Genomic DNA, 17,248 nt, shown 5'->3' with positions numbered 1-17,248 from the left:
ACTTCAATCTACTCTCTTCTACATGCTGCAAGACGGAGGCTGCGAGAAGCGTAGTCTTCGACAGGATTAGTTATCCCCCTCTTATTCTGGCATTCTGCAGTTCAGTCCACTGACATGGCCTCCTTACACATATACCCATGCATATGTAGTGTAGTTCCTTGCTTGCGAGTACTTTGGATGAGTACTCACGGTTGCTTTCTCCCCCTTTTTTTCCCCTTTCCTTTCTTTCTGGTTGTCGCAACCAGATGCTGGAGTCCAGGAGCCAGACGCCACCGTCGACGACGACCCCTACTACACCGGAGGTGCCTACTACTACGTGCTGCCCGCTGACGACGACCAAGAGTAGTTAGGAGGATCCCAGGCAGGAGGCCTGTGCCTCTTTCGATCTATATCCCAGTTTGTGCTAGCCTTCTTAAGGCAAACTTGTTTAACTTATGTCTGTACTCAGATATTGTTGCTTCCGCTGACTCGTCTATGATCGAGCACTTGTATTCGAGCCCTCGAGGCCCCTGGCTTGTATTATGATGCTTGTATGACTATTTTATTTGTAGAGTTGTGTTGTGATATCTTCCCGTGAGTCCCTGATCTTGATCGTACACATTTGCGTGCATGATTAGTGTACGATTGAATCGGGGGCGTCACAATCTCAAAGGTCTCCATTCATTGACTACAACAAGAAGAAGACTTTCAGCACCAATGAGGCATTGAACAAGCTTTACGCTGCCCTCTTGTATTGGGTCAGGCATCACAAGGAGCAGATGATGGAGCTACCAGGTAAACTAACTCCCCACAGCCTACATACATATCTTTTTCAGTTGCATAGGACCAGTCACTTAGTTGCACAGAAAGCATAGCATGTTGCACAGAACAGGGCTTTTAGTTGCACACTGTTCTGCTTTCAATTTCATGCACATTTTTTTGCTGTTGTGACCCTTCGAGCTAACTTGTCTTTTTATCACTTTCAAAAAATAACCAGCCCTGAGATAATCAGGTATGGTGCTTTCTACATTTCTTTAAAGGAGTTAGTTGATTCGATGAAGCCCGTTCAATGGTTGTCAAAAATTGTTATTGAGACTGGAATGTTACACATCATGGATAACTTACCAGAAGGGTCAAAGAAGGTCTTATGCCACTGAGGTTTTCTATAAGTTTTTCCAAAACCTTCTTTTTACCCTCATCTTTGTTCTGTAGCACTTTTTTCGTTGACCATTTGAGGGAGGCCTTTCACCTACTAAGGAGTTTTGAGCCATGTTTTATTATCTCTGCAGATGAAATTACAGCAAGGGATCCACAATATGAATGAGATAAACAAGAAGTTTGATTACAAGAACTGTCTCGACAAGAAAGACTTGGTGAGTGTTGTGCCCACATGATCAATCTTTTTTTAGTTGGCACCCACAGCATGTCCAGTTGCACATGACACATCTGTTAGTTGGCAGATACTTGTTGCAAGCTGTTTTTAACTTGACCAAGTCTTTTACTGTTTTTCTTAGCTACAGCCTGTATTTGTGTCTGAAATCGTTCACGCTTGCAGGTCATGCTGCCAGTGCTCGAGTGCGCTGATGTAACCGATAAGGACAGAGGGAGGCATTATTGGGTCTTCAGTGTCAACTTGAGGGACGGACACTTCGAAGTTCTTGATTCAAGCAGGACGCTGGACACCATTGAGATGATGAACACCGCCTCTAACATCGCGGGGGCAGTACGCCAGCTATGGAGGAAGCATTACCCAAAGTTCAGCATCGAGCACTTCCAGATTATTGACATTGACGTACCGAAGCAGCTCGGCAAGTAAGACCATAAGCATTTCATTCCTTCTCAATCATATACCATCATTTTGTAGTTTTTAAAATTTTCTACATGTGCAATCTTTAGTATTTTTAAGACACAGTACTAGTCTTCAATCTGTTTTATCATTTTTATGAGTTTCTAATGGATTATCTAGCCAGTTGCAGAGTGGCGCATAAGTAGTTGCACACTAGCACGTAAGCAGTTGCACAGTGGCACATAATGAGTTGCGGTAGAACACAAGCAGTTGCACAGTAGGACATAAGCAGTTGCACAGTAGAACAGAAGTAGTTGCACAGTAGGGCATAAGCAGTTGCACATAGTGCATTACCTTTATTTGGTTTTAATTTTATGTGACATTTTTTTGCCCATTTTGCAGTAATGAGTGTGGGTTGTTCGCACTGCTTAACGCCACCGAGTGGAATGGTAGCCAACTGCCCAACTACGACCCCAAGGAAGTACTCAACATCAGGAAGAAGCTGGCATATGATTGGGTCACCAGCGTGCACAACACCGCCCCATGGAGGAAGTTGCTGAGATACGACAAGGAGTAGGTCAGTACTATTTTTTCTTTTTTTTCTGCTCCATGGAGGAAGTTGCTGGTTTATACAATTTTTTAAGCAGATTTTGTAGTTGCACACTACTAGTAATTGCGTTTGCAACTCAATATCATCACTTTTGTTGATACATTAGGAGCATTGGATATACAATTGTTCAACAACTAAATATTTAACCAGTTGACAACAAAGGCACAAATAGCAACTTTTTTTACACGGTGAATGAACTAATTCAAGCAGCATAAATTAGATAAAGAGGAATCATAGATGCTGAATGTGTCCACTTGGTTCCAACATTGCTAAAAACATCATTCTTTTCCTTTTTTGTTCCAAAGTTACAAATGAGGAAACAGAATCACAGGAGCCTGAGTGGACACACACCAGCAGTGTGCTCTGTAGATTGGCACTGGCTGCATTTGTTTTTCTTCTTTGGGTGTAGCTCCAGCGCCGATTTGTACCGTCGACTCTTTGCCCTACCCTTTGTTGTAGACCTTGGAGGATCCCTGGGCACAAAATCATCAGAAGCTTGTGCAAGGGATGCAGCCTCCAACGGGGCAGTAGGACCGTCACGATCACCTGTGTAATAATCATATAAAAAGTTTAATATTTTTGTTATTGTGTAACCAGCACTGATGTTCTGTGCAACAACACAGTACATTTTGTGCAACTAACTGGTTGCTGTGTGGAAGTTAAGTTGAAAAAACACCTGCAGTAGCACGGCCTGCCATGGTACTTGGATTGTAGTCGCCTATGGGCAGAACATGAAAAACAAGTTAGATTTTTAGCTTGATCCTCAAACTAACACAGTGCACGCAACTAGGCAGCATGTTCTGTTCAACTGGGCACTATGATATGTGCAACTAAAGTCACTCACCCTAGTTTTTGTTTTGGAGTCGGTGATGGTACTAACCTGGGTGATGAGCCCCCTGAGTCCTACTTGTAGGTCCATTGGGAGTAGCACAAAGGGCACTGCTAGTTGGGCCTGGCGGAGGAGGAGGTCTTTGAGGGTTGGCATCACCTATAGGCAGAACAGGACAAACAAGTCAGTTGTGTTATCTTTTGATGCTCGAACTAACACATCATGCGCAACTAGGTAGCCTGTTTGGTGCAATTGAGCACCATGATGTGTGCAACTGTAGTTACAGACCTAGTTTGATGGGGAGTTGGGGGAAGGTAATTACCTGGACGATGAGCCCCCTGAGTGCTGCCTGTAGGGCCATTGGGAGGAGCACGCGGGGGAGGAGGTGGCGGAGGATGCCGTGTACAGCCAGGAAGGGGAGGAGGTGCTTGAGGGTTGACATCACCTATATTCAGAACTGGAAAAATAAGTTAGGTGTGTTATCTTGATGCTTGAACTAACACAACATGCGCAACTAGGCCGTATGTTCTGTCCAAGGGGCTACCATGGTGTGTGCAACTGGGCACAATGATGTGTGCAACTGAAGTTACACACCTAGGTAGATCATGAGTTGGGGCAGGTAATTACCTGGATGATGAGCCCCCTGATTGCTGCCTGGAGGTGGAGGAGGTCCTCGAGGGTTGCCATCATCTGATGGCCCCGTTGCAGCAGTCGGTCTTTTCTTTTTCTTGGACTTGTTCAGGTGGCCGATCTCGGTAGGTGCTGCACGCATATGCTTGTATACAATAGCTTGTGCTGGATCAGAACCACTCGCAAACTTTGCTAGTTTCCGAAAATCATATATCATGTTCCTCTCCCTTATCTGTTTCTTAGATTGAGGAGGCATTTCATCCGGTTGCTCATAACCAGTCCCTGGCGCACTAGGTACAACAGTAGGTGTCCACCGTCTTAGCAGGTACCTTTCCAGTATGACATCAACTCCAACATGGGTGAACACCTTGAGGATGTGGCAACAGAGGATGTCGTCCTTGTCCATTTTACAGCACTCACACAAATAGGAACCCTCCTCCACCCTTGCCTGCACCAAGTAGTTTCGAGAATCATATTTGGCAACAAATTCCTGGTTCGGTCTGAGCTCAAATACATCAGCACCAACTTGGAATGCATTATAACGTCCAATCAGCTCAAACTCTTCTTTGCGGTAAAGGTCCCTAGTATAGGTTTTGTAAGCTTGCTTCTCTATTGGGAAGTTGGACCACAACTCAATCTCAAGGTGTTCTGTCCTGTAATCATTGCAGCCTTCCTTGGCAATGATGTGGTTCTGGATTTTTTTCATATTGCTTTACGAAGTTCAGCATTGAGTTGTGTGGGTTCACATATCTTTTCAGGACGGTGTTGAACCCCTCACTACGCTGTGTAGACTGGAGGAAGGGGAAGAAGTTGTGTTTGAAGTAGCACGACACCCAAGTTGACCTGTATTCGTACAACTTCTCAAAGTGCGTGTGTGTCATAGCCTCATACTTCATCATTAACCCAGCCCAATTCTGCTCAAACTCGTCTATAGTGAAGCTGAAGTCAACACACTTGTTGAAATCACCAGAGAGTCCTGCATTCCAGCACAGCAGCCAACCAACCTTTTCCTGAGCCTTTTTCATGATGTGCCATCGACAACAGCGGTGCACGGTGGTTGGAAGGATGCTCTGTATTGACTGCCTCATTGCACTGTCCTGATCGGTGATGAAGTTGTCAGGAGGTTTGCCATCCATAGCCTCTAGGAATGCTCCAAAGACCCAATCAAAGCTCGATGCCAACTCCTGCCTCAAAAACGAGCAACCCAGCATGAAAGATTGGCCATGTCGGTTTATTCCTATGAAGGGCGCGAACGGCATATTGTACATGTTGGTCATGTAGGTGGTGTCAAACGATATGCAATCGTGGTACGCCTCCGCATAAGTTTTTCAAGCTAAGCCATCCACCCAAAATATGTTGACAACTCTGTCCTCTTCATCATATTTCACCTTATAGAAGAAGTCTGGATCGGTTTTTTGTATATCCTTGAAGTGCACAATTGTCTCAATCAGATCACCCTCCTTTGTGTCATCTCTACGGAAACTTGTACAAAGATTTGTTATTGCCTTTGGTCCGAACAGCACCATCATCTCAGATCCATAGAACTCTGCCATTACATGCATCATTCGTCCTGCATAATACAAAAACAAACAATATATCCTTTTTTAGTTGCACAAATGCGCACATCCAGGTGCACAGTAATAGGACACGTGTTGGCACAGAAGACAATCACACAAAATGGACACCTAACTGCACCTTTTTAAAAACACTTTGCAGTTTTTGCATACAGGACATTGTGTAGTTTACAGTAAAGACAATCTAGTTGCACAAGAAGCACCAAAAGTGATATACAAAAAGCATGGGAAGTTGGACACCAGTTGCACAGTTAAGCCATTTCAGTTGCACAATAGTACCATAACAGTTGCACACTGGACTGCCTAGAGGGAAACTTAATTCTTCAAGGGATATAGAAAAAAACCACACCTGTAGTCAAGTTGCAGTTATACAAGATGCGCAGAAACTCCTTTTCATCAGGTGAGATGCCTTGGTGGGATCTCAAGTATTTGGACAATGAAGGTTTGTTCACGAGCGGATGATTGTGGTCAGGAACAAAGTGCGTCACCTCCCATCGCCCATCTATGAGCTTCACCAACATTTTCGCCTTGCATTCAGTCTGCTTTATTGTCTCACGTTTGCGCTTCTTCTTCTTCTTACTAGTACCAACCTCCTCTTCAGCAAATATTGGAGGTTCTTCTTCCATCTCCTCATCACTGTTAACAGATTTTGGATCTGGAATAGGGTCCAGGACAGGAGGAGCCTCAACTCCTCCATCATCAGCTTTGGGCTTCTTGAACTTGTTGCAGCAAAACTATTGTTTTATCAATTTATTGGTGCGGGGTGTCCGTCTAAAGGTGTTCATCTTGATAGAGAAACCCATCCGTAGTGCGTAGCTGTTGTAGTGATCCTTAGCAATTTGAAGGCTGTCAAACCTCATGCCAACATAGGGTTCCATAGGTTGAGAACCAGCCTCATTCTCTCCTTCTTCTACTTGCACAGCTCCGTCAACAGCCCCAGCTCCTAGCTCAGTCCTGGTTGGACCAGGAACATTTGCCTCGGTTCCTATGTCATCAAGAGTATGACTCTCTGACTACAAAGACACCACTACAGGGGCACCACGGGCTGATGACTGGCCTGCCACATTGTCTTGGCCCGTAGGGTTACCATCACGACTTGCCTGCGTGTAGTAAACAGATCGACCATTTTCTGTCCAATTTCCTTGTTGTATGCTGGGTTGCTGCTGATCCATATCATGAGGAAGCTCATTGAGATCTGGAGGCAACTCATTGAGATCAAGCATTTTTTTCCTTGTTTTTGGATGCTGCCACACACTCCCTGCACATATAAAAAAGAAGAAATTGATGTCATCAGTTGGTAACCACAGAAAAAGAGTGTTTCAAACATCTAAAAACTTAGTAAATAGGCAGTTGCACACCATTTTGTGATAATCATAGTTCCAAAAAGCAACATGACCGTAGCATAATCTTTATTATAACAGTTATGAAATTTTTTGTTTGCACAGATTTGTTATGTTAGTTGCACAGTTTGCCGTAAATAACTGGCAAAAGCATGACTTCTTTTTGCTACAGAGTTTTCTGACTTTTTCCCTTTTTGTTTTGTTGCAATGATCTGTAGGTTTCCGTTTCTCAAGGAGCTCTTTTCAGATTTTTTCTGCACATAATTGGATGCTACATTTAAGAAGGAAAACCAGGTGAAAGAAGAAAGAAGAATTGGAGGACAGATTATAGTTATATGTTTTTCATCGCCGTTTATGTTTCTAGTTCTGGTATATTTGAACATATTAATATGGTTTGCAATAGGTGTGGGACCAGAATATATGCGTGGGACAAGATTATATGTGTGAATGTGTTAATATGGTTTGTGGCTTCATTAGCCATGGACAAAAGTTCTTGTGTTTTTCCTGTTGCACTACATATTTCTAGTTTTCGCTAGAATAGACGTCTCAATTGCCAGGATGCATCTTTCCACTTGGCCAGCATACATATTCAGTTGGACATTCAATGTTTTTAGTTGGCTAGAATAGATGTCTCAGCTAGCCAGGTTGCATTTATTTCAGTTTTTGGCCAACATGCATGTTCAGTTGGACAGTTAATGCATTCAGTTGGCTAGAATAGATGCCTCAATTGGCCAGGATACATTTTCTCAGTTTTTTGGCCAACATGCATGTTTAGTTGGCCAGAAAACATGTTTTTTATTTGCACATATACTACAGTTTTTCCAAAGTGTTCACTACAAACATGTATTGTCAAATATACATGTTTACTTGGCCAGGATACATGTTTTTTAGTTGGCCAGAAAACATGTGGGGTACAATGCATATTTTAGTTTTGGCTAGCATGCATGCCGAGTTACCAGAATATAGGTTCAGTTGGCTGGGATGCATGTTCAGTTGCACATTTATGAATTTTTCGTTGCACATATCTATTGGGCAGTGAATTTTTTGTTCATTTTGCAAACAATAACTACAAGTTGGTAGAATACATGTTTAGTTTTTGGCTACAATGCTTTGTTGAGTTGGCTTTAATCATGTTTTAATTGGCCAGAGAACTTGTTTTTAGTTGGCTTGTTTAACACATCCAGGTGGTAGAAACTTGTTTGGCATGCATCAAGTAGTTTCTGGTGTGATGTGCCAGATTCACCTCTTTTTTGAAGAAGATTCTCCATGGATCCATGGAGAAGGGGGTTTACATATGCCTATGCAGTAGAAGAAAGGGGGAAGTGAAGAGGTGCAGAGGGGGCTTACCTGCTTGATCTTACTGCCTGGTATGGCTCTGACCACCCTGCCCTTTAGATCTTGAAGCAGTTCCTTCTACTTTGGGGCTCCCATGGCGGCAGTGTAGGAGGAGGAAGAAGGGTTGGGGGCGATTTCTGTTGGATCTGCATCTGGCGTGGAGAAGAAGAAGGCAGTGTGGGAGGGGCTGAGGCGTGGGGGCGAGCGGGGGCGTGGGTGCGAGCTGGGGACAGCTGGCTATGTGGGGCGTTTTCTGTTTGGTGGCCGGTCGATCGGTTTGTTTGGTGGCCGGTTGATCGGTCGGTTTGATAGCCCTTCCTTTTCTGTTTCGTGGGGACAGGGGGTTTCTTTTTTCAGCCGGCCGCCCGGTTGCACTAGTGGGCAGCCGGCCGCCCACTAGACACGTCCTTAAAAAAATATAGAGTTGTTCCCATTTCTTTATTAGGTAATATAATACGAAGCCAACACCAACTTTTGGTTCCTTCCTATTCTGCCCTCCCCTTGGTGCACAATACCATTAATATTTTCCTTGATGTTTCCAACAATATAATAACTTTATGCAAAAAGCTAAATCATCGCTAGAACTTGATTTTTATCAAATCAAAACACAACCATTATTTTTCCAATTATTATAAATAGCAAAATCTAGAACCATGCGTCAATCCCAGTATAATCCACACACACACACACTTTAAGATATTGGCTGCATAACTATTATTTCATACCAAGAACATGAGCACAATGCTAAATATTTGGTGTCCACATTTTTATTTCCTTGTGTACATTAGTTAGCTATTTAAACATATAAGGATGCTAGCTAACTTGCCTCCAGGAGTCTCCCCCGATTTGGGCTTCGTTGGCCTTCGGATCTATCTTCTGATGCATCTAAGCCGTTGGATCTTCACAACAGTAAAACCCAATTTTCACCTCACGGTCATTTTCGCTGGCCAATGACGGGTGGGCTCGCGTCGTGTGCTTGTTGGCTGGGTTCGCCGCCTCGCGTATAGGCCAATCTGCTCCACATAATCCGCGTCCAATTATACCCTCGCCTCGTCCCACTCCCACTCCAGCTGCCAGACAAATCCTAGCATTTTATAAAAGTTGCCGTATGCATAATTTTTAAAGAAAAGGTTTTGTCTTAGCCCGACAAAAGTCTTGATCCCGATATTTAATTAACAAAGCCATTAACTAATCAGGATTAAAACAGAAGGCAACATACAACCATTGCAAGAAAGTAAAACGGGATGCAATGCGAAAGCTGTTGATAGCAGGCACTAAAGGAACCTTAAAAAGGTACGGACGGAGGAAGAAAATACAACAACTTGAGGACCTAGTAGGGACTTGACCACGAGAAAAGAACTCGGCTGCGACGCACCGACGGTAAAGTGGAGCTTGTCGCCCGAGACTAAGAGCATCTTTAGCCGTGGCCTTAGAAAGGCCTCCCAGGCGATTTTTTCGTGCATTCGCAGAAAAATCGGCCCAATCGAGTCTTAGGAGTCCGATTTTCGCCGGCCTGGGCCAAAATTAGCGCCGGCGGACCCAAGCCGAACTCGGCGCGCTGGGAGCGCTCGGGGATGCCGGGGCGAGCGGTTTTGGCGCGAAAGAGCCACGGGCTCACCGCGTCAGCGACACCGTGCGTCGTCTTCCCCCCACGCGTCGGTTTCCCGCGGGGAATTAATGGCAAGGCTGCCGCCGGTCAGCCTTACCATTGATTCCTCATGGGCGGCGCGTCACGGGACGGCGCCGACACCTTCCCTCCCTCACACGCGTACACATGGGCACGGCGCGGCTATATAAAGACGGCGGCTTCCCTCGCCTCTGGCCACACCAGCCCTAGCCCTAGCCGCCCTAGCCGCCGAGCTCTGCCTCTCCCGAGAGCCGCCGCCGAGCCCCCCTCTCCCGAGCGCCGCCGTCGAGCCCTCGCTCCCCCTCCCCTCCCGATGGCCGAGCGTTTCCCCGGAGATGAGGCGGCGGCCAACGGCTTCGGCCGCCGCTCGCTCCGTGAACAGGAGTCTTGGCTCCTGTTCCAGGCGAACATCCCGGCGCGGCCGGACATGAGCGCCGGGCCGACGGGCTGGAAGCTCAACAACGGGGGAGTACCCATTCCCCCGCTGCCCGATGCCGTGGCCAAACCCGGGTACTTCGCCGAGGAGGTCGACGTCGTGCGCGCCTCCCTCATCGAAGCCCAACTCTCCCTACCCTAGTACGCCGCCGACAATCATGCAGCTTGGGCGACGTGCCTCGAGCGCCGTCAGCAGCGGCGGCTGGTGTCCACCAATGGCGCGGCGGTGGTCGCCGGCATGAAGAACAGCGAGGGGCGCCGCCTGTGGTGGGGCGTCCCCGGACGTACACTCGAGGGCGTGCTGAGCAATTCGAGGGCGGCAATGACCCGCCGTTGGCGTACCCTCGGCAAGGGCGGCCACCCAGGCGCACCACCGACGCGACGGGCCATGGGCGCCAAGGAGGTTCGGCTCCTCCTCTTTTTCCTCCTCCTCGCGCTCTTCCTCGCACTCCTCTGGCACTCCGGCGCTGCTCGGCGTCAAGGCCAAACCCGCGGCGGAGTCGCCGCTCGGCCGGCGCACTCGCAGCGCCGGCATCATCATCAACGAGGGCGGCCGGCGCCCCTCCTCGTCGGCTCTTCCTCCACGCTTCGTCAAGCCAAAGACGGAGCCGGGGCTCGCGCTGGTGAAGGCAGAACCGGGGCTCGCCGCCGTGAAGACGGAGCACGGCGAGGTCGAGCGCGACGACGACGCGACCCTTGAATGGGCACGCCAGGACTCCCTCAAGATGGCGATGGAGCGCCAGTGCGCCACCCTGCAGCGCTTCGCGGAGCGCCGCCGGGGCCGCGACGAAGGAGGAGTCGTCGTCATCGACGACAGCGACGACAACGACATGCCGCCGCCACCAGTCCGCCATGGCGACGCCGGGTCCAGCAGGGGCGCCCGCGTCAAGGAGGAGAAGGCCGACGACGAGGATGGCGGCGACGACGGCGACTACTCGGTGTTCAGCAAGTTTCTTTTAGATTAGTCTATTATATATTTGCTATGTAATGAAAATCAGCAAACTTTGTCCATATATATGCCCAAGTTGGCTGGAATTTCTCGTGTTTAGCCGAACTTCGCCCAACTGTGCCAAGATTTGCTATACTTTTTTTATTTAATCGCGCCTGGAGGCGGCCATGGGGCCGGCGGCTGGGGACCAACTTGCCCCCAGGCCCATTTTTGCGCGACTCACCCTCAGACGGCGATTTTAGGCTTCCCCGGGGAGCAAACGGCTGGAGTAGCTCTAAGCTAGAACGCGTGAAGGCGGTCATTGGAGAGGGAACGAGAACAGCCACTACAACAAGAAAATCCGCAGAGGACACAAGTTGCCGCCCACAACATGAAGCACGCTGGAGACAATAGGTACAGTAAACATCAGTGCACAGAAATAAAATATCACTTAATAATTACTCCCTCTGTTTCTGAAAGAAGGCTTATAAATTTGGTATGAATTCAAACCGTGCAATGTTTGACCAAGTTTACAGCAAAGTTTTCAAGAACTATGATACCGAGTAAATATAATTAGACACATGACAATTATATGTTTTCATATTATATTTATTTAATATTGTACTTATTGATGATTTTTCCAACAAACATGGTCAAATTATGCATGTTTGACTTCCTCAAAAATTTATATGCATTTTTTTAAGAAACAGAGGGAGTAATAGTAAAGGTGTGACACATCACAAATTTTGTGGGCAGAGATCATGGGATAGGAAAACGAAGGGGGTTGTTATTTCGATGGGATGACAAGTTTCCATTTTTGTGAAATATGAGATAGCAAATTCACTCTTGTACCAGAGCACTGTTATAGAAGCAAAATACTTATAGAGTCTAACTTATTATGTAGAAGTATGCACTTCATATGCCTCAGTATTGAAAAAGAGCAAAGTAAAAGTTTGGTACATGAAGTTATCATGCAAGTTCAGTTTCATACGTCAACATATAGATTCAACAGTTTGGTACTGCTGGTCAAATACCAGTTCAACTGGATTTTAAAGGGTATTATTTAAAAAAAATCACATTGTAAGCTTACAGTTTGGCCCTTGTTGTAGTTTGAGTTCGTCACAAGGTTTTGCTACATGAGGCAAATTTGACAATTTTAACCTGTGGACGAAAAGATTTCACAAAATGAACTGCTTTGAAAAAAAAATCACTCAGCTGACCGTTTTGAGTGGCGCCCGACACGAAGGCGCCGCACCCTACGGTGCAACGCCCAGCTCGCAGGCGTTACAAGTCTATCCAACGTGGCAGCCCGGGCCCCACTATTGGTTGTGCAGTGCCTAGCTGAAAGGAGCTGCACAATGTAGTGCAGCGCCTAGCTGAAAGGAGCTGCACAGTGTAGTGCAGTGCCTAGCTGAAAGGAGCTGCACTATCTTATATAAAACTGTTGTAACTTTTAATCCGTGTATCCGATGAAAACGTGCCTTACATGAATGTTGTGCATTTTTTTGTGCTCTACGCAATGGTGGCATTTTTCATCTATGTTGGGATCAATTTGCTTGATGAAAACTCTGTGGCAAAAGTGCATCATAATATAAATGACAGAATCTGTTAAAATTTGCAAACTTGGCTTGATGATATCCATTGACCTATAGCTCTTATGCATTTGCATCCTACATGAGTTTTGCACTACGCAATGTGTACTTTCACACCATGCATGTCCTTGCCATGTTAATCATCTTTAACATGTTCATTTCGTGCATCTAAGTAACTAACATGATATAAATGAACTTCTACCCCAGAAAGTTGCATTTTGTAAGATCCATAGTAATTAATCCTGGCATCATATGAATATGATCTAATTATGGAAGTTGGAAAATCGATCTTATGTCTACTTTATGTCTGATACGGGCATGGCACCATCAATTGTTAATGCTATCGAAGCTAAGCCAGTTAAGGAGAGAAGCCATTGGAAAATAATGTCATGCATGCGGTCAGATTGCATCGAGGAAACGATGGTCATGTACGTCGGTTGTGTGGATCGAGAATAAATTCTGTAATTAGCAGACCAAAGATCAATGAAGTGTTGCATGCATTAGATTCAAGACGAAGAGACGTGCATGGTCCTGTACGCATAGTATGACCAGATTTGGACTATAAGAAAAACATGGCGTGGGGAGGATCATCATGGGGCAGTTTTGGTTTATTCGTGAGTTATGAGACATACAGAAAACATCCGAGTTTCGGGTGACCATATCTTGTATATCATCTGTGATTTTTCTATCATGAAAATTTACTAGCAACGGAGGGTTGATCATCACATCAACACCTACGTGCTGATCCAAGGGGATCATTATTTTTATTCGTGTATTTTCATACGTGGGTGAAAATTATTCTTGGAGGTTGCAAGGAGGAACAAGAAGACGGACTGTTGATCAAGCATCGCCGTGAAAGACCGGGCCATCTACACGCACAAATTATCGTCTCGCTAGTCCGTGCCTCATCAATGTCCATGTCATTTTCGTACCCACTAAAGATTTGCATCACTATGTTGTTGGGACACTAAAGTACCTAAGGCAATAGTCTACTAGATTAACACATTAATTTCACCAAGTCACTGGATGTCAATAGAACTTTGCATTTTGTAAAGATATATACTTATATACTCTTAAAATTTAACACTTATAATGTTTGTTGTCAGTAGCAAGAGCACATGTTCTTTGATTTGACCTCAGCTTTTAGGCTACTGAAAAAAGATGTACTTGCTTGTATTGCGTACTGCTATATATATAGGGTATAAGGTCGGTACAGAGTGAGTCGGTTTGAACTTGATAGCTTAGGACACCCTAGTGCTAACCAGGATGACAAAACAGAGTTGGCAGAAAAACTAGTTGTTGGTGCTACTAGCCGGAAGTCAGAAGGCTTATCTTACTAGAATAATGAAAAGCAAAGTTTAGCTAGCAGGAAAACTAAACCGATCTGCACAAAATTCTAAATGGAAAACATATCAAGTTCATGCCAATGGGTTTGGTAAAACTCAAGATATGAACATGTTTTGTGGAAACACGTGTGGTATACTGAAAGTAGACATGGAGATGCTCAAATTCATATATAAAGTTATTCCATATGAAGCACGGTTGATTTACTATGCATTTTACAAAATGTGAAGCTCTCTTGACATCGAGGGACTTGGTGAAATTCATAAATGTTAATCTGGTAGAATATTGCCTTAGGTACTTTAGTGTCTCAAAAACATAGTGATGCAAAAATTTAGTGGGTATGAAAATTACATGGAGATAAAGTAGACATAAGATTTTCCAACTTTCATAGTTAGATCATATTCATATGATGCCAGGATTAATTACTATGGATCTTACAAAATGCAACTTTCTATAACAGAAGTTCATTTATATCATGTCAGTCACTTACATGCAAGAAATGAACATGTTAAAGATGATTAACATGGCAAGGATAGGCATGGCGTGAATGTACACATTATGTAGTGCAAAACTCATGTAGGATGCAAATGCATAAGAGCTATAGGTCAATGGATATCATCATGCCAAGTTTGTAAGTTTTAACACATTCTGACAGTTATATTATGATGCACTTTTTCCACAGAGTTTTCATCAAGCAAATTGATCCTAACATAGATAAAAATGCCACCATTGCGTAGAACATAGAAAAATGCACAACATTGATATAAGGCACGTTTTCATCGGATACACAGATTAAAAGTTATAACGATTTTAATATAAGATAGTGCAGCTCCTTTCAGCTAGGCGCTGCACTACACTGTGCAGCTCCTTTTAGTTAGGCGCTGCACAAATAGGAGTGGGGCCCTGGGTGCCACGCTGGACAGACTTGCAACGCCTGCGAGCTAGGCGCTGCACCGTAGGGTGTGGCGCCTTCGTGTCGGGCGCCACTCAAAACAGTCAGCTGGATGAATTTTTTTGCAATGCAATTTATTTTGTGAAATGTTTTCGTTCATAGGTCAAAATTGTCAAATTTGCCGCTATATGAACAGCGGTGGAGTGTCAGTGACCGCGGCCAACACCTGTGTGCGGTACAGTACCTGGCCGTTGTTGTTGTCGCTGATGTCATCGCTCGCAGTGGTGGTACCAAGTGTCCCAAGGAGGTGGGAATGTCGTGGCAATTGGCACTAGTACAGAAGAGGAGGGAAAAAAGAGACTATGGCATGCTGCATGTCTTGAATTAGCAGTGCCAGAGGTTCCCGCGGGTTGCACTCGCACCCACCTGCCGAGCGGTTGCTCGACCACTAGTGCAGACCAGTGGACCGTGGATAGACCGTAGTTCTCAGATCTAAAATTGACATCAGACCAATTTATACTGGTTTGTTGTTGCATATGTTTCTTGATACGGTGATGCTTGCTTTGTGCATTTTGTTCAAACTGAAGAAACATGACTAAGAGAAATCAAAAAAGAACGAGCTCTTCCAAGTTTTACGGCTAGCTGTGGCACACACAAACAACATACCGTTGCAAAATGAGAGATTCCTTATTCAGCCCTACATAAAAACATGCTTACTAGCGGCATCGGTGCGTCGTCGTCACTGTCCTCGAGGATGATGACGCCGCCCGCGTCGCGGCCGCGGTGCCGGGCGGCGATCTGCTCGAGGGCGTAGCGCTGGCGTTCCATCTCCAGTTTGACATAGTCCTCGTCGTCAGCGGCGGCTAAGTCATCGTGCTCGCTCTTCGCGGCGACGAGCCCCGGCACCATCTTCGGCTTGACGAGGCGGGAGGAAGAGAAGCCACGGCTGGCCTCATTGATGACGAGGGCGCCGCCGCGAGTGCGCCGCCCTAGGGGTGTCTCCACGCGCTCGGCCTTGACGTTGGTGAGCGCCGGTGGTTCGGACGAGTGGGAGTGGGAGGAGGAGGAGGACCCACCCGCCATGCGCCGCGACAGCCAAATGCCGCCGCCGCTCCGGCGTGGGACAGGCGTCGAGGCCACCGGGTACTGGAGTGGCGGCTGGTTGCCGCCCTCGAGGTGCTCGAGCACGAAGTGAAGCGTCCGCCCTGGGACACCACACCACAGGCGGCGGCTGTCGGAGTTGTGGCGCCTCCTCAACGGCGCGTTGTTGGTGGGGCGAGTTGCTCCTCGTCGCGGCGTTGGAAGTGCGCTGCCCAGCTGGCGTCGTTGTCGACGGCGTACTCCGGGCGGCCACGCACCTCCTTTGGCAGGGAGGCCTGGACGCGCTTGATCTCGTCGTGGAAGTGGGTGGGGTGGTCGACGTCGGGCCGCGGGGAGACTAGGATGCCTTCGGCACGGAGCCTCCACCGCCTCGGTGTGTGCATGTCAGGCGGCGCCGGGTAGTTGGCGTCGTGGAGGAGGTGCACCCCCCCCCCCACACACACACACACCGTCGCTGGGGAAATGCTCACCCATCAGAGGACATAGACGCGGTGGCTGGTGTCGGGGGGAGAGAGATATGGGATGGGGCGGCGGCAACGGGGGTGGCGAGTTGAGATGCTCTTAGCTTGTGGCATTACATTCAAATCAAGGATGGACCGTTGCATGTCATAGATCTAGACACATTATCATCCCGGCCTTCAGATCCAAGGATTTGATTCTGCAAAACTATTGTAATCACTAATTAAGGGCACTCCTTTGAATCTTTTCCTGAAATGCCTCTAGTAGGAACTTTAAAAAAGCATCTAGTAAGAACACGCCTAGGTGTCACTTCTCTCTATCGGGGAGTTTTCACTAGTAGAAAAAAAATCATTCGTTTCGGTTGATAAGGGCCTTTTGACCCGGTTTATGAACCGAGATTAAAGGATCGTTACTAATTCCCTAACCCTTTAGTCCCGATTCTTACACGAACCGGGACAGATGGGCCTCCACGTAGCCGGTGCGCTGAGCCCAGGCAGGAGGGCCTTTGGTCCCGGTTGGTGGCACCCACGCGTCAGCATTTCAGGGGTGGGGATTTTTGTTTTTTTTTTGAAAGGGGGGTTGGGGGTTTTGGGGGTTTAATTTAGGTGTTTCATATATTGTGTTAGCTAGCTAATTAATAGAGAGAAGTGTCCTCTTTTATGTCCGTGCTTGGACGACGCTATATATACATATATATAGAGAGAGAGGACTAGACACGCTAGATAGTAAGCAAATAAAGAAAATAGAAGATCGTCATGAACATATGCATACAGAGAGAAGTGATATC

The 17,248-nt window shown here is 46.4% G+C and overlaps 1 pseudogene; it reads right to left on the bottom strand.

The window, feature by feature from the left end:
* Positions 1-2,700: 2,700 nt before the first annotated feature.
* Positions 2,701-10,999, bottom strand: LOC119349879 (annotated as a pseudogene).
* Positions 11,000-17,248: the final 6,249 nt, after the last annotated feature.

Source organism: Triticum dicoccoides, chromosome 1A (genome assembly GCF_002162155.2).
Source record: "Triticum dicoccoides isolate Atlit2015 ecotype Zavitan chromosome 1A, WEW_v2.0, whole genome shotgun sequence".
In the NCBI taxonomy this organism is placed as follows: Eukaryota; Viridiplantae; Streptophyta; class Magnoliopsida; order Poales; family Poaceae; genus Triticum; species Triticum dicoccoides.
Note: the sequence above shows the minus strand (reverse complement) of the source record. Positions and strands in the feature narration are given on the sequence as shown.